Raw genomic sequence first — 22,829 nt, 5'->3', positions numbered from 1 at the left:
ATCCCCCAAATGCAACGGTGTTGACTTGCCCACACAGACCAGACACTTACTAGTCAGGTGGCTAAAATTACATATAAAAACCGAGAGGCCACAAAGCATTTGACCAGTGGATTTACAGAAATCATTTCACTTTCAAGAAGCGTTTTCTCAACATTGCATATCGATTCAAATCTGACTAACATTTTCACTTAGTGTGCCATTTAACCGTGTACAGTATTACTGTCTTTAGAAGGCTTTTGTCGACAAACTCTTTTTTTAAAATTATTTTAATGTTACATATTATTATTTAATTATTAGCTTTTCGTTAAATTCACAAAACCCAGGTTAAAAGTAACCTAAAATTAGTCAGATCATATTACCTAAAATGTGTAATGTGATAAACAGGTTAAAAGTAATCCAAAAGTAATCAGATTATATAACCTAAAACATGTAATGGGATAAACAGGTTAAAAGTAATCTAGTCAGATTATATTACCTAAAATGTGTAGAGTGATAAACAGGTTAAAAGTAATCTAAAAGTAACCCAAAAGTAGTCAGGTTATATTACCTAAAATGTGTACTTTGATAAACAGGTTAAAAGTAATCTTAAAAAAGTAATCCAAAAGTAGTCAGATAATATTACCTAAAATGTGTAATGTGATAAACAAGTTAAAAGTAATCTAAAAGTAATCCAAAAGTGGTCAGATTATTACCTAATATGTAATGGGATCAACAGGTTAAAAGTAATCTAAAAGTAGTCAGATTATATTACCTAAAATGTGTACTGTGAAAACAAGTTAAAAGTAATCTAAAAGTAATCCAAAAGTAGTCCTATTATATTACCTAAAATGTGTAATATGATAAACAGGTTAAAAGTAATCTAAAAGTAATCCAAAAGTAGACAGATTATATTACCTTAAATGTGTAATGGATTATAATGCCAAGCTATAGTTACTAACTATAATGTTTGTCATGTAATTGGGAATTTATGTATATTTGATGAGTTCATATTAAGATCTCTTGATTTCGATGGCAAACTTCTCTCATATCCCGTGTATATTTCCTTTCCTGAATCATTGTGCATTTGAGGAAGACCGCAGATGTCTTCAGAGGAACCGGTGCATTAGTCAGTGAAGTTTTAAAATCACTGTGTGAATAAAAAGCATCAGTTACATGACAAGCAACTAATTAAGCATCAACTGAACCTAAAGACTCTATTAGAAAATCTTCTGAAAGCCGTAAATGGAGGCTTCGGTTCTGCTTACAGTTTTATCAAAGATGCACACACTTACATACATGTAGAGAGATCAAATGTGGACACGAGCTGTTTGGTATCGTGTAACAGCAACGAGCCGAATCCACCGCAGAGTCCTTGTGAGATAAGACACAAGGAAAATTAGTGTGGTCTTATCATGCGTTTCCCACTCATCAGTGCTCTGAAACAGCGTGTGGTCTAAAGAAAGATCACAGCGCTGGATTCAAAGAAGTTTAATGCAGCTCCACAGATCTGGAATCTCTGACCCATCATCCCCAGGGATAATGAGGAAATGGGGAATGGAAAATGACACTAGAACGACTTCAAAAATGCCAAATTTTTCTTACATATTGGAATGTCAGTGCACTGCTTACTATGCAATATACTGTATTACCCATTTCAAAACATATGGGAAGTATGCAGTATGCAATAATATACATTGCCAGACCACTTTTTCAGCAGGCTTGGTGTCATAGGTATTTTCCCCACCGGTAATCTATGGAAGCTTGTTTCCACCAGTGAATACAATACAAAAAAAAGATAAAGGTTAAAAGTCATCTAAAAGTAACCCAAAAGCCGTAAGATCATAATTATTACCTAGAATGTGTACTGTGATAAACAGGTTAAAAGTAATCTAAAAGTAATCCAAAAGTAGTCCGATTATATAACCTAAAATGTGTACTGTGATAAACAGGTTAAAAGTAATCTAAAAGTAATCCAAAAGTAGTCCGATTATATAACCTAAAATGTGTACTGTGATAAACAGGTTAAAAGTAATCTAAAAGTAATCCAAAAGTAGTCCGATTATATAACCTAAAATGTGTGCTGTGATAAACAGGTTAAAAGTAATCTAAAAGTAATTCAAAAGTAGTCAGATTATATAACCTAAAATGTGTACTGTGATAAACAGGTTAAAGTCCCCATGAACCGGAAGTTGCAAACGACTTTTCTCCAGTGTTGTGACGTATTTCGGAGAGAAACGGAATACTAAATGAGGCAAAATAGTGGGCGTGGCTTTTTTTCTAACTAGCACCTGATTGGATCTAGAAAAATGGGTGTTTCATTCTGAAATGGAGGATGACACAAGTTTACACACGCTGTCAATCAATGCTCGCTCGGCGCTCGCAAACACACAGCAGCTGTCAGTTGGAGGGGCGTGGTTATGGATGTTAAGGAGACACCCAAACTGTAAAGCCTACGTCATCGGGCAAGGTCCTCCAATGCAGAGGGGAGGGGCATTTATAAACTTTGATTAAAGATTACGAAGCCAAAAGATTTTTTTGTGTGGATTGACTTGCATGTATGAATTGTTCACCACAAAACGATCAATTTAGGCAAACAAAGTAAGTATGGTCAATTTTGATTTCATAGGGACTTTAAAAGTAATCTAAAAGTAATCCAAAAGTAGTCAGATTATATAACCTAAAATGTGTACTGTGATAAACAGGTTAAAAGTAATCTAAAAGTAATCCAAAAGTAGTCAGATTATATAACCTAAAATGTGTACTGTGATAAACAGGTTAAAAGTAATCTAAAAGTAATCCAAAAGTAGTCAGATTATATTACCTAAAATGTGTACTGTGATAAACAGGTTAAAAGTAATCTAAAAGTAATCCAAAAATAGTCAGATTATATTAAGTCATGAAGTGAACCAGTCTATGGAAGCTTGTTTCCACCACTGAATACAATACAACAAAAAAGATAAAGGTTAAAAGTCAAAGTATCATGTTAATAACTGCAATATTAACTCGCAGTTGTGAGTTATAGTAAGAATTGTGTAATATGAACTTGCAATTACGTGTTATAAAGTCAGTATTGGCTGATATAACATCACAATTATTACTTTTTCTCGCAACTGCGAGTTTGCGCTATTTTGACTTTATAACTCGCAATTGCGACTTTATATGCGACTACATTAGGAGACAAAAATTTCTCTTAACGAAAACAACATTTGACAGAGGGCGTGTCGGAAGCTTGGTGCTGGCACGACCGTCATAGTGACAACAGCCAATCACATCACTTTTACGGTGTTGCATGAACGCAATTGGCTAACGTCTGCACTAGGGTATTTGCACAGGCGATCTGATTGGCTGACGCCTTCTTTGGCGCTTAAAGAGTTAAAAAGTTTTCAACTTCTCCCACGAGCAAAGGCAGTGACGCGGCGACGCAACGCAACCCAAAATTCAGTTCGGCAACGCAACAATTCAATGTAAATAAGAAGCTTTAATGCCGACGCCTTGTGTAAAGGGCTATGCCATTACAAGAACAGAACAGTAGCTGAGTTTTTACAAATGTAGATTTTAGAGGTTAATGTCACTCAGGTCTCTAGACCTACGCTATCTCACGACCAAATCGTACGAATTTGACGCATGATTAAAAAGTGTCTAATTCGTACAACCTCACTCGTACGTACGAATTTGTACGATTTGTCTGAAACCCACGTGATGGTTAGGTTTAGGGGCGGGGTAAGGGGTAGGTCATTCGTACGAATTCATACGAATTGGCCAATTCGTAAAATATGGACGATTTAGCAAAATCGTACCAATTCATTCGAGTGAGGTCGTATGAATTAGTACGAATTAGACACTTTTTAATCATGCGTCGAATTCGTACGATTTGGTCGTGAGATCGGGTTGTCTAGGCTCAATATCGGTCTGTGTGATTGTGTCACAATTATCGCCCACCAAATCTAGACAGGTTGCATGCTGAAGTCAGCAAACCCATCTAATAAGAGCGTGTGAAAGCATCTTCAGAAACCCTTCAGAGGACAGTCTTCACGACATGAATCAATTACCATTTCTGTCTAAATGTCACTGATCTGGACACTAGAGGAGGGACAGAGAGTGCAAAACAGAGATCAAGGGAGGAAAGCAGTTCTGATCCCACAAGGACAGAGATTTGCAGTGTGCAAATGTTGAGCCGACACCGTTCTTGGATCATCAGTGCGTCAAAGAATCGCACCAAAACATGTCCTGGTCACATTTCACTGCAAAACCAGAAGAAAGAAATAACACAAAATCTGATTTTGCATGCATAAAATATTTTAGATTTTTCTTTTTTCAGCATTGGGACAGTATTTAAAGTAGATATTTATAGTAAGTATAACAGTGATGCGCGGGTTGATCCGAAATGAGCGGGTGCCTGCGGTCACCCGCGGTTACGGGTCATCCAAAAAGGTTTTTAATGATATTCGGGTCGCGGTCGTTTGAAAAAAGATGTCAATTAAACATTTGTATTAATATAGTACTAGATACAATTTTTGATGAAATATACAGCTTTACACATTATTGGCTGAATAACACGAAGATAACACACAAGCTCAGTCTAAACAGTTCTCGGTTCTGTACTGGTGATTCGAGAACTGAGAACTCGTCCCTGTGCGTTCGGTAGTACGCGCAGCTGCTCGTGTTCATCACTTCTCTCAACAGTGGCACCAACATGTCTCGGTTCAGTGAACTGTTGGAGTTACTGGAGTAAAATATAATTGAGGATATTGTTTTATTTCGATTCGGAGGGACTGTCAGGCATGTCTGAAAGTGAGTAACTTTAGTAACTTGTGGATCAGCACTGATTTTTTTTTACTTTTTTTTGCGGTCCGAGTTGCGGGCGGGTAGTTGAAAACGTCGGTCGGTTGCGGGTTGTTTATACATTGACCCGCGCATCACTGAAGTATAAGTATTGTGAACGCAAATAAAAACGGCATAAAAAATGATACTGAATTAAGGATGTTGATGAGATATATATATATATATATATATATATATATATATACATACAACATATTTTGTGTTTACTGCAAAATATGTATACATATGCAAAAAAAATGGGTTAAAGTGTGTATGGACACTGACTATTGCATCGTTGGCAGCGCTTCTGACTGGTGGATTTCTCAGCAGAATCATGGGTAATGTAGTTATGTTAAACATGAAGTTGAAATAATGCAGAGTGTCGGCCACCTTGCTGTCTTTAGGTCTGTCTTATAAATAACTCTTTAAAATAAATCATACTCATTAACATATTTCTTGGGTCGGTTTCCTGTAAGACAAGATCAGAATCAGATGAATCTTTGTATAGTATATCTCTGGCTTTTTAAAACCCTCGAGAAGTTGCTGTAGGTCAGTGATGCACTAAACCTTCCTAAAGCCGTCCGTTCTCCACCTTTCATCCCTCTCTCTCTCTTTTTAACAGCTCCTGCTCATTTGGTATCTCTCTCAAAGCAATTTATCAAAAGTGCAAGCGCAGTACTTCATTTAATCAACCCAATCAGGCATTAAGACCCAGCCTCTCTCTCTCTCTCGCTCGCTCCTCACACTCAGTCACTTACTCTCTTTCTCTGTCTCTCTCACACACACTGTAACGCAAAGTTGAGACGTTGCCCAGAAAGCAAAACAATAGGTGTCGAATGAAAATATGCGCGAGAGACGAGAGTTGTCGTATTTTTCCCGCGTTTAATAAAAACCGCTCAAACCTCACACTCGTCCGCATACACGGGGATCGAGCGAGAAAAAGTACACAGAATAAACTTTGGTCACAATAGAAAAAGGTAGGCTACAGAAGATACAGAAACTCTTTAAGGGTTAAATTGGTATAACTTTACTGCATAATGCTGAAATAAAGCAAGTTAATCGTGTGGAAATCCTTTACATGATTTTTTTATGTACATTCAAAGAGGTTTTTTTTTTTTTGGAGTAAAGCAAACTAAAAAAAATTAAAAACTAAATTAATTAATTAATAAAAATAAAAAAAAACTTAACAACTTAGATTGTCTGAATATTTACAGAGAGCGACTTCAACAATAATGCAACTCCGTCAGGTTTGTTTGTTAATGCCAAGTTATGCAAAAAATGCTCATATTTACGATAAAACTGCATTTTTATATATCACCTCTCCCTTCAGAAAACGCCAGTCACCGAGAGTGAAGCGAAAGCAGATGAATGGAAATAGAAGAGGTGGAAAACACGTTTGATTCTGCTCTGAGCTCAGATCCCCGATCTCCGGAGGCGTGAATCATGAAACGCTCGGGTCGGTTTAAACAGAAAAGGAGGAGAGGTGAAGACCCAGAATGCAATGCTCTGCCCCAAATGGGCCTGACGCATCAAAATACTCCATGAACCGGGTTACCGGATGAGCTGCAATGCTGATTATTAGTGTGGAGTGTTTCTCGAGAGCAGAAGAACTGCTGTGAGGAGAAACCCTTCAAAGTTCGGGAGAGCGTCCTCTTCGTCAGCCTCGGATGAAAGCGTGAAAGCCGTGAAAGGCCTGATGGGAGGAAGAACAAGGGAATTAGAAGCCAACGCAGAAAAGAGGGATGGGAACATGTCTAATGACTCCGGGGGTCTTTGCAAGGTTATCATCAGTGAAATATGAATTGATTAATATTCAGCCAAAGAGTAGAACGAAAGCTGACTCAGGATGAAGCCAGAAAGAGAAGGATAATGAAGACAAAATCTCAGCGCCTCTCCGTCTGAAGTCACGTCCAAAGGGAAGGAGAACATCACGTGGAAAACACACTACCGGTAATATGATGGAAGGAATAAGAGAAAGGAAAGTCCACTAATGCTGAATTCATGTCATGGTGGAGTTACCGCAATTATGAGTTTCTGAAAATCTGTGAACTGTGAGAATCACTAGTATAACTATATTGAGTCCCTAAATCCCTACAGCGGTGTTATTTTATACTCAAAATCAAATTACGCCTTTTTTTTTTAAGATTTACGAATTTTTATAGTAAAAGTTCCATTAAATTGAATTTGAATAATCCTTATTTTATTTTTATTTTATTTTTTTAAAGGAGCTTAATAAAATGTTGTTTACTGTAAATTTTAATGGAACAAAGGGAATGGGCCAATGATTCTTTTTCATAAATAAACATATCATACATTTATTTTTAAATGTATGAATATGAATTAAATGGACTGAAATACAATTGAATATATGCAACTTTACTATACAACTGAAATTTGTAAATCTTAAAAACAGGCTGAAACAAAATTTTTGTTAATTTTATTTTGTCATACATTTTATTAGTTTACTATTAACAGTTTTTATTTTTATATTTTCCATTTAATTTTTATTTGGTTATGGTTAAATGTTTATTTAAGTTTATAGCTTTTATTTAAAAATTATTTAGTTTGTTTAATTAAATTTAACTTTTATACATTTTTCAGTTTTAGTTAATCGAGCACATTAAATTAAATTGTATGAATACGAATTAAATGAACTGAAATACAATTGAATGGCATATGCAACTTTACTATACAACTGAAATTCGTAAATCTTAAAAACAGGCTGAAATATAAAGTTGTTAATTTTATTTTTTCATACATTTTATTAGTTTGCTATTAACAATTTTTATTTTTATATTTTCCATTTAATTTTTATTCTGGTTATGGTTAAAGTTTTAGGTAATAGCTTATGTTTATTTAAGTTTATAGCTTTTATTTAAAATTTATAAAAAAAATGTATTTAAATTTAGCTTTTATACTTTTTTCATTTTTAGTTTTAGTTGATCGAGCACATTAAATTAAATTGTATGAATATGAATTAAATGAACTGAAATACAATTGAATGGAGGCATATGCAACTTTACTATACAACTGAAATTCGTAAATCTTAAAAACAGGCTGAAATATAAAGTTTTTGTTAATTTTATTTTATCATACATTTTATTAGCTTACTATTAACTGTTTTTATTTTTATTTTCTATTTAATTTTTATTTTGGTTATGGTTAAGGTTTTAGGTAATAGCTTATGTTTATTTAAGTTTATAGCTTTTATTTAAATTTAGCTTTTATACTTTTTCATTTTTAGTTTTAGTTAATCGAGCACATTAAATTAAATGCAAATTAATTTGAAACTGAAATTATTTTATTTTTTATGTATTTCTTTATATGTATTCTTTTTTTTAATTTTAGTTAATGTTTATTTTATTTGAAGTAGTGACATTTTTATGATTTTATTTTTAATAACCCCGCGCTACAGTAAGTATAAACTATACAGACATGAATGATAGCAAAAAAAAAGTGCTTTTAATTAAAAATGGGGCAAAAATCACATTAGGTGTTTTTAATGACAAAAAGTGTCTCAATCAACCTGAATTCACCTCACAGTGTGACTCCAAGTCACGAGACAAGAACATATTTTCTTACATATGTAATGTTTTATTTTAAACTCTCTTCAGTATACACTAGGCTTTCCTTTAGTCTTCAAAAGTGTCCCATACCTGAGAAGGGATGAGGATATGGAGAGAATGAACGAGGCCGACCGTGATTGTGTGTGTTTGTTTCAAAAACCTCTTTCCGTCTTTTCTCTTTCCTTTCATCTCTCCCTCTTTTCCTCTCATCATTCTCCTGGTCTGAATTGGGTCACATCTGCATGAGACTAAAGCTGTGTTCTCAAACGCAGTACATACTGTACGCAGGCAGCACTTACACTATCATATCTGTGCATAACAGGCTGACCAGCTGACACGTGCCCAAACCCCTCTAAAACCAAACCAGACGCAGGCTTGTTTAAGCTGTGCCTTCTCTACAGTTTAGACACACTCCTTTTGGATAAATGCATCCATTGCAAATGCAACTCAGAAAAAGAAGCCACAGCTTAAACTACTGTAGCTGGGCCAAATAACAAGTCACTGTTTGGATTTAAATGGGCAAATGTCAACATATTTTCTTTTGTCAAATCAACTTTATAATAATTTATTTAGTTCAGATAACTTATTATTTTGAGTTTCTGATGATTAAATTAATCTCCTTCATTGTATTAACTCACTTTTTCCAGTTCAATCAACTTAAATTTTAAGGCAACCCAGGTTACTTACTTTTTTAAGTTAAACCAACAATATTTTTTTACAGTGTAGTAATCACAACATTTTTTCTTTTGTCAAATCAACTTAAATAATTTATTTAGTTCAGATAACATAATTTTGAGTTTCTGGTGATTGAATTAATCTCCTTCATTGTATTAACTCACTTTTTCCAGTTCAATGAACTTAAAATTTTAAGGCAACCAGGTTACTTACACTGTAAAAAAAATATTGATGGTTTAACTTAAAAAAGTAAGTAACCTGGTCGAATGAAATTTGACACCCAATTTGACAAAATTGGCCGTTTTATTCAGTACCGCATCTTGTCGAGTAAACTCGACCGTGGCGCCTAGAGGGTTAACCTCGCGCACGGGCAGATCGAAACGCTCGATCTTTCCGCTTGCTAATTCCTCCATGTAATTTGCGAATCCGCCTTGGCGCGAGCACAACTGCCATTTAAAGGGAATGGGAGATGAGACTCTGATTGGTTTATTGCATATTACTCCCAAAACACACCCATTACTCATTAAAGGATTAGTTCACTTTTGAAAAAACTTGTGCTGATAATTTACTCACCCCCATGTCATCCAAGATGTCCATGTCTTTCTTTCCTCAGTCGAAAAGAAATTAAGGTTTTTGATGAAAACATTCCAGGATTTTTCTCCATATAATGGACTTCAATGGGAACCAGATAGTCCGAGGTCCAAACGACAGTTAATAACAGTTTCAGATGCAGCTTCAAATGTCTTTAAACGACACCAGACGATGAATAAGGGTCTTATCATGCGAAACGATCGGTTATTTCAAAACTTATTACAAAAATGTAACTTTTCTAAGGACAAATGCTAGCCTTGCTCTATTCTGTGAAGTGCGTTTGTAACGTCACGTATTACGTAATTACGTTCTAAAGGTCACGGGCGACGTAGCCGAAAGTACAGAATCAAAATCGTCCGACATCGTTGTTTTACCTTTGTAAACGGCGTTTGAGTTAGTTTGCACTATGCGGTCAACTTGTAAACACTGACTCTGTACTTCTGGCTACGTCGCCCGTGACCTTTTGAACGTAATTACGTAATACGTGACGTTACAAACTCGCCTCACAGAATATAGCAAGGCTAGCATTTGTCCTTATAAAAGTTACATTTTTGCAATAAGTTTTGAAATAACCGATCGTTTCGCATGATAAGACCCTTATTCATCGTCTGGTGTCGTTTAAAGACATTTGAAGCTGCATCTGAAACTGTTATTAACTCTCTTTTGGACCTTGAACTGTCTGGTTCCCATTGAAGTCCATTATATGGAGAAAAATCCTGAAATGTTTTCATCAAAAACCTTAATTTCTTTTTGACTGAGGAAAGAAAGACATGGACATCTTGGATGACATGGGGGAGAGTAAATTATCAGCAATACTAGCAAAATTAAACTAGCAAAAGTGGATTCGGACACACCCTAAGTGCACTTTAGACCATGTGCTTATCCTTAAAATAGGGTTCAAGATGTTTCCTTTGCTTGTTTCCTTTTAGGATGCTGACTTTGAAGGCTGTGTTTTGAACATCTCATTTTCTGAATGGGAGACATCATCAGCTCCTATCATTTTCCTTCCGTGTCATACATTTTGTATAGCCTAAATTCTCGCTCAATCCTTTTATTCTCTTTCTTTGTTCTCTTCTCTTTCATGCAGGTACAAAAAACCCTGCAGTTACTCGGTTCTGTTTGACTTGTGAGACTCTAGAGGAACTACAGAGGAACGTCTCAAACCACCCGCGGCGTCCACAAAAAAAACGAGCCTTTCTTCTGTTTCGGGGAACCAGGGAGGCAAAATGCAAAGGGAGGATGAAGAGGCAATGGGTCACGTCCCCCCATTGGACCCTCCATTCATCACGAGTGTCAGGATTGGCTGGCGCAAACGTCGAGAGCTGCCCGTTAGTGTTGAGAGACCATCTGAAAGGACAGATTCCTATCTCCTCTCATGCGTTACACTGAGCGAGAGAAAGCGAGAGAGACTAGTCGATTGGCTGAGGTTATCCTCGGGAGATTGCTGCCACAGACACAGACTAGATGCGATCGATACGGCCATTTAAAAAGAGAGAGTGTCAGTGTCCCTGAAGAAAGACGACACATTCAAACTCTGACAAATGATGGCGGCCGGTCCGCTTACACACACAAACCCAGAGCTCTCGCTAATTACACGTGACTGGGTTTTAATGTGGGGTTGCGATTTGCTTGCTTCACGTTTTTAATGCTCTCTGGACTTAAAAGTCCACAAGGATAATGTCATGATTTTCTGAATCGCACATTAAAACAGCCAAGTCTCACAATGCACACATGTGAACCACCAAAATATGACTCAATGGCCATTTCAGCCGCAGTTCGGATGAGTGCCGGGAGGGTAAAAGCCAATATGAAGAAATACTATTATGGGATATTAATAATACTAGAATAAAACTGTGTACAGGCAACTAATTCTTTAAATCAAAAACCTCCAGATCATCCAGAAAGAGACACGGACAAAAAGAGAAAGAAAACGATTAGTAATGTGTTCAAGACTTACCTGTGACTTATTGTTGCTACACCTTTAAAGGGATACTCCACTTTTTTTTTTTTTGGAAATAGGCTCATTTTACCACTCCCCCAGAGTTAAACATTTGAGTTTTACCGTTTTCAAATCCATTCAGTCGATTTTCTAATATTTAGAAGAATATCAGTAACCAGACAGTTTCTGGTCCCATTGACTTCCATAGTAGGAAACAAATATACTATGGAAGTCAATGAGACCAGAAACTGTCTGGTTACTGATATTCTTCTAAATATGAAAAAAAATCGTCTGAATGGATTCGAAAACGGTAAAACTCGACTGTTTAACTCTGAGGGAGTTGTAAAATGAGCCTTTTTCAAAAAAAAAAAAAAAAAAAAAAAAGTGGAGTATCCCTTTAAATAACCTTCTAAAAATAAAACAACAAGTTAGTTAGTAGTTTTACATCAGTGTTCATCTTTCCAGCAGGGGCATGCAAAATTCTCTTTTATAAAAAACAAATTCTTTTTTTAAGAAATGTGCTGGAATTTGAATTAGCCACAACAGAGGCGGAGATGAATTGGACATTAGCAAATTGCAATTAGAGGCGAGAGCTATATTACGCAAATATACTTTTTAAATAACATATTAAACTTATACTTATAGTTAAAAACTTATTTTATTTTTTTGGTTATACAAGGAAATATATACAGTGACTAAGATTGGCATTATTTCTACAAGTATTTAATAAAAATAATATGGTTACACAATTGTTACCAAATATGTATGTCATCGATCCTTAATACTAAATTCAAATTTTAAATTCCAATTTAATCAAATTCCTAAATGTCATCACAATTTTCCAAATTCCGATTCCATTTGGATTTTTTCCAATCAAGTAAACAATTGAAACTCGCCTTGACATACTTTTTTATGAGCTACATTTCCATTGTTGGGGGATTTCGCATAAAAAAACTTAAAGGAGTAGTTCACTTTAAAAAAAACTTTTGCTGATAATTTACTCACCCCCATGTCATCCAAGATGTCCATGTCTTTCTTTCTTCAGTCGAAAAGAAATTAAGGATTTTGATGAAAACATTCCAGGATTTTTCTCTTCACTGAAAAAAATAATATGCTTTATCTAATCAATAAAATTGTGGCAACATATTACAAGCAATATTATTAATTAAATTGTACAAATTAGAATTAATTAGAATGTTAATTTGATTAACTATTTCTCAATTCTAATTTGTTCAATTTAATAAATAATATTGCTTGTAATCTGTTGCCACAATTTTATTGATTAGATAAAGCATAGTCATTTTTACAGTGCATATAATGGACTTCAATGGGAACCAAACGGTTCAAGGTCCAAAAGACACTTTCAGTGCAAACTGCAAACTGTTCAAAGGGCTTTAAACGATTCCAGACGATGAATAAGGGTGAGCGAACAAGCGAAACAATCGTTTATTTAATAAATAATTAACAAAGTTTAAGTTTATAAGCTCAAATGCTCTGTTCTGTGATGCTCGTTCGTGACTCTCCTGTTCGAACTCGTTCATCAAAATGAACGAATCTTTTCCCAAATGAAAAAACGAAAAAAAAAAGATTCGTTCATTTGATAAAAAAGTTCGAACAGGAGAGTCACGAACGCGCATCACAGAACAGAGCAAGGCGAGCGTTTGAGCTTATAAAACTTAAACTTTGTTATTTATTTATTAAATGAGCGATCGTTTCGCTTGATAAGACCCTTATTCATCGTCTGAAATCGTTTGAACCGTTTGGTTCCCATTGAAGTCCATTATATGGAGAAAAATCCTGGAATGTTTTCATCAAAAACCTTAAATTCTTTTCGACTGAAGAAAGAAAGACATGGACATCTTGGATGACACGGGGCGGGGGTGAGTAAATTATAAGCAAAAGTTTTTTTTTTAAAGTACTCTTTTAAAAATAGGAAGTGACAATTTTTGTTTTCTAAACACATGGGTTGGAAACACTGCTTTATTCGCAAATGTCTTATGTGAGATTCCAATTTCGTGGTGTTAAATTCGCAACTTTGAACACTATTTTCTAGAATTTCAATTAATTTTTTACATCCATCATGAAGTGGAATTTAAAAGACATTCATAAATCAATTCTAAATTGTGCACAATCCCATTACCCAGACATATATTCTGCATGACGTTTATATCAATCACTGCTCTCTACACCACTGGCAGAATCGAGAAGATTAGGAAACACTGTACACACGTGTGGAAAAGAACTGTGACGATAACAAGACTTTCATCTGTTTCCTTGTGCAAAAGCATTGGCAGGTTGCATCACACACCCTGAAACAGCTTCTCCGGACCATGACAGTCGATTCAACTGATAGAACCGGCACATTTTTGACCCCGGTTCACTTCATCTCTCCGGCTCTGTTCTGTCTTACCATCTATCTGCACTCTCACCCCTTTGGGAATCACTTTCATTTCCGAAAACCCAAAGCATGATGCTCAGAGTGAGTAATACGGTTTTTAATAAATGATGGAACTGCATTCATCTCAACAGTCTTGAACGTCGGTTATGTTTTCTATTGCTTTTGGGTTCACAGTCTGGAAGGGGTTTGTCCAAAACTACAAGGGAGGAATATTCAATCGGGAATGAAGTGAGATGTGCTTGTAAATGAATGTCGCAGCTATTGAACACTCCTTGAGGTCAAACATTCAGTTTATTTTCTCTCACAATAAGCACACGTGTTTGTGAAAGAGATTATATGTCAGATTTCAGACCACTTACAGGCAAACTAGGCAGTTGAAGTAGCAGTTTTAACCAAGATAAACAGCTTTAAGAGGCTTTCTTAGTGTCGACAGATCAGTATCTGGTGTGGAAGTTCAATCTCAGGTAAGCTGCCCCCAGTTTCATCACTTTCGTGGATCGTCTGATGAATATTGCACACAGGAATGGCAAGAGTCTCCTCAAACTGGCTTACGCAATGCTAGGGAGTCAAGAGCGCACGGGTTTACGGGTCACTTGTTCTGAGTTACAGGAAGAACAAGTCACTGCATTTGACAAAGTTTGCAAGGACGAGTCTTTGAAAGATATTTGAGTTCTGTTTGAGACTTCATCATATAACATATCCATTCCCCTTTCAATCATTTTCTAAGAAAGCTACCAAACTCTATACTTTCTACACTTTTATTAAACATTCAAACATAATATTGTCAAGCCAACTTTCTATGGGCCCAATTTTAAAGGGATGCTCCACTTTTTTTTTTGGAAATAGGCTCATTTTACAACTCCCCCAGAGTTAAACAGTTCAGTTTTACCGTTTTCGAATGCAGTCAGACGATTTTCTGATATTTCGAAGAATATCAGTAACCAGACAGTTTCTGGTCTCATTGACTTCCATAGTAGGAAAAAATATATACAATGGAAGTCAATGAGACCAGAAACTGTCTGGTTACTTATATTCTTCGAAATATCAGAAAATCCTACGCTATCTCACGACCAATTCGTACGAATTCGACGAATGATTAAAAAGTGGCTAATTCTTATGACCACACTCGTACGAATTCGTACGAATTGTCTAAACCCACGTGATGGTTAGGTTTAGGGGCGGGGTCAGGGGTAGGTCATTCGTACGAATTTATACGAATTGGCCAATTCGTAAAATATGTACGATTTAGCAAAATCGTACAAATTTGTACGAGTGAGGTCGTATGAATTGTTACGAATTAGCCACTTTTTAATCATTCGTCGAATTCTGACGATTTGGTCGTGAGATCGGGTTGGAAAATCGGCTGAATGCATTCAAAAACGGTAAACACAACTGTTTAAAGGATTAGTTCACTTTTGAAAAAACTTTTGCTGATAATTTACTCACCCCCATGTCATCCAAGATGTCCATGTCTTTCTTTCCTCAGTCGAAAAGAAATTTAGGTTTTTGATGAAAACATTCCAGGATTTTTCTCCATATAATGGACTTCAATGGGAACCGGATGGTTCAAGTATCAAAAGACGGTTAATAACAGTTTCAGATGCAGCTTCAAATGTCTTTAAACGATATCAGACGATGAATAAGGGTCTTATCATGCGAAACGATCGGATATTTCAAAACTTATTCCAAAAATGTAACTTTTCTAAGGACAAATGCTAGCCTTGCTCTATTCTCTGAGGCGCGTTTGTAACGTCACGTAATACGTAATTACGTTCAAAAGGTCACGGGCGACGTAGCCGGAAGTACAGAATCAAAATCGTCCGACATCGTTGTTTTTCCTTTTAATTCCTTTTTTTGTAAACGGCGTTTGAGTTAGTTTGCACGTTCAACCTATGCGTTCAACTTGTTAACACTGACTCTGTACTTTCGGCTAAGTCGCCCGTGACCTTTTGAACGTAATTACGTAATACGTGACGTTGCAAACGCGCCTCACAGAATAGAGCAAGGCTAGCATTTGTCCTTAGAAAAGTTACATTTTTGGAATAAGTTTTGAAATAACCGATCGTTTCGCATGATAAGACCCTTATTCATCGTCTGATGTCGTTTAAAGACATTTGAAGCTGCATCTGTAACAGTTATAAACCGTCTTTTGATACTTGAACCATCCGGTTCCCATTGAAGTCCATTATATGGAGAAAAATCCTGGAATGTTTTCATCAAAAACCTTAATTTCTTTTCGACTGAGGAGAGAAAGACATGGACATCTTGGATGACATGGGGGTGAGTAAATTATCAGCAAAAGTTTTTTCAAAAGTGAACTAATCCTTTAACTCTGAGCCTTCCTCTGTTCTGTAAGGCGCGTTTGTGACTCTCCTGTTCGAACTCAACTCGTTCATCAAAATGAACGAATCTTTTTTCATGTCATTTGGTTCATTCAACGAATTAAATGAATGAATTGACTCGGGAAAAGATTTGTTCATTTTGATAAACGAGTTCGAACAGGAGAGTCATGAACGAGCATCACAGAACAGAGCAAGGCGACCATTTGAGCTTATAAAACTTAAATTTTGTTATTTATTTTTAAAATGACTGATCGTTTCACTTGATAAGACCCTTATTCATCGTCTGGAATCACTTAAAGCCCTTTGAACAGTTTTCAGTTTGCACTGAAACCGTCTTTTGGACCTTGAACCGTTTGGTTCCCATTGAAGTGGAGAAAAATCCTGGAATGTTTTCATCAAAAACCTTAATTTCTTTTCGACTGTAGAAAGAATGACACGGACCTGGCAAACGTTTTTTTTTAAAAGTGAACTACTCCTTTAAGAATGTTTAGATATTCGCACTGAAACACAAGACAAAAATACTGAGTAAGAAAATACACTTTTGCATTGTATCAGTATAACTACTGCCAAACGCTTCTCATAGACACTCCACGGTAATGGCACTCTGACAGGCCAGACGTTCACAGCACATTTCTCAGATCCTCCAGTTGAGAACTAAACACCCTTAACGCAGCACTACTGCCTTTCTCCGTCTGGCTATTACCTCCAATTTAGAGATACACGCCTCACGCACAGCCTAGCTGAACTGATTTCGTCCCCTCCTGTCTTTTACACTCAGCGCATAATTGCTCAGCTCATGAGCTCCTGACTGGATTCAACCTGTAGTTAGCATAGCTGTCTGGCCAACAACACCGCAACCCGCCTCTCATTAATATCAAGTCCACGAAGAACCGTACAACCAGGCGGCTAAAACTTCCACCCTACACATTTTTCAGTAGTCCGCAGGCGAGGGAAAAACAACTTAATGAGTCTTAACCGCGCACCCAGCAGGACCATTTATAACCGTTACACCAGACGTTGCTTTCTGTTGTTAGCGATCGCGTTCTCGCTAATTTACTGCAGGCGAGGAGAGGTCATTCATCTACCTCTACGTCTCAGCAAATATGAATCAGCCCTCTTCTATTAGCCCCGTCTGAGGGTTTGTCTCTTGTGTGGGCTAATGCATTAGTTCTTTAAATGAATCAGCCATTCTAGCACAATTGCAAAGAAGTGTGGTGGAAACTTCAAAAAAAGTGCTTATGTGCGGAACGGGAGCGTTTAACGTTGTTACCAGAAAAACAGAAGAATATTAGCCAATTAAAAAGATAATTCATGCTTAACTAATGCACAGATAACCATGAGTTGATGTATAACTCATGAAGAACTAAACCATTAATTAATGATTACTGCATCAGCAACTAATAAAGTGTCTATATAATACATGAATTGCTATTAATTCAATGTGTCATTGTGTATTAATTCCTTAATAACATATTTTATGAACTAATAGTGTAAATTAATGTGTTAATTAGTCAAAGCTATGCACTTCAACTTCCAGTTGCCTGCTTTAATTAATCATTAGCTAATGATTTGCAAAGGTCTCATTATGTCATGACTTTACTTGATGGGGCACATCATTATTAACTAGTCATTTAGTAATTTGCACATGAATTTACACTAACAATGAAGTAATTAGACGTGTATTAATGCATATTAGTGTACCTGTCATATTATCTGGAAGTTGCAATACAAGGCTTTGGCTCATTCTGGTAATTAACATATTAATTAACACTATTAGTTAACGGAATTAATCTACAATTACATATTTAATTAATAACAATTCATGTATGAACTAATACATTAACCTTACATAATCTAATGTGGTAATCATTGATGAATGGCTTAAATAATCATTAGTTACACATTAATTCAGTATTATCTGTGCATTATTAGTGCACCCGTAATATGTTTGACCGTGAAAGCGTTGCACAGTGGATCCTTGCCTTTTGGGAGAATTTGATGAAATGTTTTAAATTGAGATCTCAGACATTGTGATGTCTGAATCTTTTTAACAAAATTGGACAATTTGTTATCAATGAACCAGTTACAAAGATGAATCATTGAGTTGAGACGTGTTAGCAACGCGTGTTGCTGGTCTTGCCAGGTTGAGATAAACCGTGTCTCTCTCAATTCATGACTAACCAACCAAGACAGACAGACAGATAGAGAGAAAGAAGATTTATAGACTGACCAAAGATTCATTTTGTTACTTTATGTCTTCGGTTCTCTCATTTCTTTCCACCTTCACTTCTTTCTTCAGTGTCTCTTCAGCATCATTATCTGGTTGTGGCATCTCTCTCTCTCTCTCTCCGCATCCATCTCTCGCGCTAAGAGAGAAGTCACAGTTGTGATGTGTGCCGTCTGGTTTGATATGGAATCGATGCTGTCAGCTCTTTTGTGTGAAACAGTGACTGCACAGCTGTGACACACAGTCTTATCACAAACACCACCATTCATTCACACACTTATGAATATCTGGCGCAATTGGCACAAAGCCTCAGAAATGCATTGCAAAATATTCTGAATGGACAAAATTAGATCTTACCCTGATGGGAAAAACCACTGCCTTTTCCAACTTGGTTTGTTGCTGGTTTAATGTCATCTCACATGCTGGTCTGTCAACGTGTTTCTCCAAAAATTCCTCAGAAGAAATAAGACACAAATTACTCAGCAATTGTCATATAGTATACAGAGCTTTAAAATTGTAGATCAGCTCATTTGGTTTGGAAGTTTTGATGTAGGGCTGGGGTAAACGATTATTAACTAAACGATTAGTTGGGCGATTATTTTATCGATTAGTCGACTAATCTAATGACTAATTGGACGACTAATACAAAGGATATTTTTTCTGCTGCTCAATTAATAAAAAAAAAACAATATCTCAAATAAATACTAGCATACTGAATCAAGATACTATAAGCTGGCTAACGTTAGTCTAATGTTATGTATTTAAACACCATCATTATAACTCTACAACCGCCAAAACCGTGTTATTAAAATATTTTTTACAAACATTTTTTATCATAGAGAATGTTTAAATATTAATATCAGCTGAGGAGGGAAACGGAGGCGGAGTTAGTGGTGCGATCGGAGGCGGCTACTACTGGAGATGAATCGGGAGAGGTTTGTGCATCTACTGATCAGAGCGCGTGCTGACACGGAGTAAAGCCTTGTTTATACTCGACACGTCCGCGAATGTGCGCACGGCAAAAATGACGCGTTGGGTGCGCAAGACCAGAGGAAGACTGTGGCTGGCTGTGTGTACGCCTTTTTTTTTTTTTTTTGTAACAGCGCGCGCGGCGCCGCGTCCGGGAACGACTTCAAGCCGAATCTGCCCGAGCTTGTACGTCACACCACACCGGCACCCAGTTTGAGCATCTAAATTGCAATTTTTTTCTTAAGGGTTTGTTTACTGTGTGTGATTCATTTAATGCATAGCACATTCACTTCTAGTTGTCTTCGTCCTATTCTGCAATGTTTCGGTCTCTCACGTGTGTGTGGCAAGATGTGCCGCCGGGAACATGCAAAAAATAAATAAATAAAGAAGCGTCGACGCAAAAATATGACGATTGATGAGAAGTGTTCATAATGAGATCTCTCATTATTTGAATGATTTAAGGGGCAAGAGCCCAACTAAAGCAAACACTGATCATCATAATGGCGACTTAAAAGTTTTAACACTGGCGGTTTTGCTGTGCAGCTCTTTCTTGTTCCACCATATCTCATGTTCAGGTTTAAATCACGCTGCCTTCGAAAGCAGCAGAGATGTATAGTAACGAAGTAGAACCACTTAAGTACTGTACTTAAGTAAATGCTGTATCTCTACTCTACTAGATTATTGTTTTTTTCTCATACTTCTACTTTTACTTCAGTAGATATTTTCGATGAATTTAATACTTGTACTTCGATATTTTTTTAATGTTCGGCTAGTTACTTGTTGCAATAGAGAGCTGAAGTTACGACGTCACTCTGTAGGCCAAAACGCGGAAGTGAGTTAGCATTTTAGCATTACGGTTCCCTCGCTCTAAAGCCTATGGGATTTTTGAATGGGTTTTTGCTAAATCGCCTGAAATAAGGTCTGTGGTGAACAAAGCCTCTAAATATTTTCACGTTTTGATCTCTGACACAGAACACACAGTTATAACCTGCTTGTGGTTTTTTAAACTTTATTGTGTCCGATTGTGTTTTTTAATCTTTATATAGGCTTCAAAATGTATACATTTTGGATTAACTTGTAAAGATTATCTTGCTAGACAAAACGTGTAAAGGTCACAACCCTTTGTTAAACACAGATCTTATTTTTTGCGATTTTCCAAAAGTCTATGGGGAAAATGCATTGCTTTTCGACCGAGGGAACCAGCGCAGTCTCACCCCAAGACGTCATATAACTGACGTTTTGGGACGTCTTTTGACCATACGTCAATATTCGCCTTTTTAGGGCCCCCTTAAACGTCGGTAGATGAGGTTATGGGATCCTAACTCTACCCCAGACCTAAACCTAACCCGTCACCTAACTGTCGTTAAAGGTAAATCGTCAGTTATATGACGGCCCGGGATCGCCATCTACCGACGTTTAAGGGTACCCTAAAAAGGCGAATATTGACGTACGGTCAAAAGACGTCCCAAAACGTCAGTTATATGACTTTTTGGGATGAGAATGTGTTGAGGGAACCCATGCGCCGCTAGCTTCCGAGTTGTCCTACAAAGTGACGTCATCACTTCGGCACTCTATTATAAAAATTTTACGAATCATTCATTGCAAGTGCTTTCATGCTGCCTAAATCACACACCAGTTGTATAGGGTAATGGTGTTGATTGACACACACTAATGCAGGGGTTTTCCTGCAATGACATTTTTTTGGCGGCCGCCAAAGCAAATTTGTATCCCGCCAAAGCGCCTTATTTGATTGCAAGTTCAAACTTTTGACTGCTTTCTTTAATAATTACATTACACAATACTTGTACTTTTACTTTTAGTACTTAAGTAGTGAATTTTAAAATAAACTAAGTACAAAAAATGTTGAATACTTTAGTACTTCTACTTAAAGTGTGGTGCTTAAAGAGCACTTCAACTTCTACTCAAGTCACTTTTTTGTACTTTTTCTCAAGTCCGGTTTTCTAGTACTTTATACATCTCTGGAAAGCAGTTGCCAAAACTAGCATCTGAAGCTTGAATTAGCTAGTTTTTCTGACAGAGAAATAGCACATATTTTAACTACATAAAGCTAAATGTTTTTAAAAAGCAGAGTGAAACATCTAGAAGGCTCAATGAGAGAGTACAGGGATATAATATAAGCTGGAGAGGGTTGAAATGAGAGAGAGAGAGAGAGAGGGAATAAGTGGATCAGGGTATTCCTGTCCGGGGCGGCATTGCTTTAGCAGCAGGGCTAATTTAGGGGATCTGAAGTCCTCCTCTCGCGTCTGTTGGATAGACCTGATTAATGCTGCTTTTCATCATTAAAGTCACCGACAGATCCAGGACAGACACACTCAGCTCTCTTTCCTTTCTACTCCACTTACTCCTCTTCTTCTGTGCTGTCTTTAATTAGTAGTGTCTGCTAAAAAAGTGCATAACTATCACGATTAGAAAAAAAACAACCACTTAGTTCATATCGATATCTCTGACAAACATTGTGACGCTTGATTCTCGTTATCATGGACAGTCTGTTTAAATGAACCTGTTCAAAAAATATACATATATAGATTGGGAAACATACCTCAAAAATGCTCACAAAACCAGCTCATAGGTCTATAGTATCGTGGCTTTAGCTTCAACACTCGTCTTTCATACATTTTCACCTGCTGGATTACACTGTAAAAAATTTGGAGTAGGATTTACTTGAAAAAACCTTGCTAAACGATCTCACTCAGAAAATGCTAGTAAATTTACAAAGATTTGCCAAGTAAAAACCGAAACATATTTATCAGTAGCTTTAATTAGAAATCTTTAAGTTAAATTTACTTGGAATGTGGAATTAAGTAAACTTTACAAAAAATAAGTAATTTTAACTCGGCTTGTAAAAGGTTGATTAATACCGATTTCCTTTGCCTTTGTATTACACTTCACTAAAACAATTATCTTGAATTTTATTAGTCATTTATAGTATGTTCTTTACTTAGATCATCTAAGTAATTTATATATACATCATGTCAGACTTTAATCCTTATGTGAATGCAAACACCTCAATACTTGGTAGACAATACACAATGGTGGTAACATTTGATGGGTCGATTTTGTGTTTGAATGTGTCGTTTTAAGCAAAAACTTTACTCGAAATGTCACAAAATGGCAATTTACTAATACTGAAAACAAAAATCAATGATAAAACAGTGTAAATACAGCTGGAAACCAGTGAAAAATGAGCCTCATTAATTATTCAAGGTCCAGTGCATGATGGGAACCCCAGTATCAGAAAAGTTGAGTAATTTTTACTTAATTTTATTGAGTTGATATTACACTTTCATTTATACTCGCTTGA

Source organism: Pimephales promelas, chromosome 3 (genome assembly GCF_988280905.1).
Source record: "Pimephales promelas chromosome 3, fPimPro1.hap1.1, whole genome shotgun sequence".
NCBI classification, from domain to species: Eukaryota; Metazoa; Chordata; class Actinopteri; order Cypriniformes; family Leuciscidae; genus Pimephales; species Pimephales promelas.
The sequence above is the reverse complement of the archived record's forward strand: the minus strand, read 5'-3'. Positions refer to the sequence as shown.